The sequence below is a fragment of the Panthera uncia genome, chromosome B4, assembly GCF_023721935.1.
Source record: "Panthera uncia isolate 11264 chromosome B4, Puncia_PCG_1.0, whole genome shotgun sequence".
Classification (NCBI taxonomy): Eukaryota; Metazoa; Chordata; class Mammalia; order Carnivora; family Felidae; genus Panthera; species Panthera uncia.
Genome location: NC_064809.1, coordinates 130,369,821 through 130,371,005, shown reverse-complemented (window position 1 = coordinate 130,371,005; position 1,185 = coordinate 130,369,821).

Here is a 1,185-nt window from a genome sequence, read left to right as displayed (position 1 = left end):
TCAGGCTCCAGGCTCCGAGCCATCAGCCCAGAGCCTGACGCGGGGCTCGAACTCACGGACCGCGAGATCGTGACCTGGCTGAAGTCGGACGCTTAACCGACTGCGCCACCCAGGCGCCCCAACATTTATTTATTTTTGAGACAGAGAGAGACAGAGCATGAACGGGGGAGGGTCAGAGAGAGGGAGACACAGAATCCGAAACAGGCTCCAGGCTCTGAGCTGTCAGCACAGAGCCCGACTCGGGGCTCAAACTCACAGACCGCGAGATCATGACCTGAGCCGAAGTCGGCCGCTTAACCGACTGAGCCACCCAGGCGCCCCAAGAGTTTTGTTTTATAATCAGATAAAATGTAGGAAAAAGAAAGTAAAAATTCCTTCATAGTTACACAGTTCAGGTATAGCCAGTGGCAGCAGTTTATACATTTTTGTCAGTTTTTGTGTTCATTTATTTATTTTTATATACATGTGCTCTATGTAACCTATTTTCATGTAATTTTATTTCATGAGATTTTCCTGTATCATTCAGCCATCTTAGAAAACATTTTTTCCTCTGTTTCCTTGGATTGCGTATTAAATTGTGTGTATACAACAATTAGCTAGTCTCCTATTATGAGACCCTTAATTGTTTTTTTATTTTTTCTGTTACAAATAATACTGCAGTAAACATCTTTGGTATATAAATCTTGGTGTAAGTAACTGTAGGACAAACTCCCAGAAGTAGATGACAAGATATAGATATAAAGAACCTTTTCTTTCTTGCTGTAAAACTGTAACATGTTTGGGTGTGAAGTTTTTCACTTTTTTTAAGTCACTGTTTCCAAACTGTTCCCCCAAAAGATGATAACATGCCTAATTTTGGAAGTAAGTGTTTAATTCCATCTCCTTTCTACCTGCTTCTTTCATCTTTCTTCCCAGCCATCAGTCAACACTTTTTATAGATTCTTCAGTGTTCGTATCTACTGAATTCATTCTTTCTAGCCACCTTTACAGCTGCCACTTAGAGCAGACTCTCAGTAGTGTCTTTCTTGGGTTACTGCAATGTCGGCCTTTTAACTGGTCTCGCCTTGTTTCTAATCTTGTCCCAGTGGCTGCTGGGTGATTTTTCTAAATGGTAAATGAGGTTCCTGCTCTTCTGGTTGAAATCACTTAGTGGTTTCCATTTCCTCCAGGATAAAGCTTGTTCTC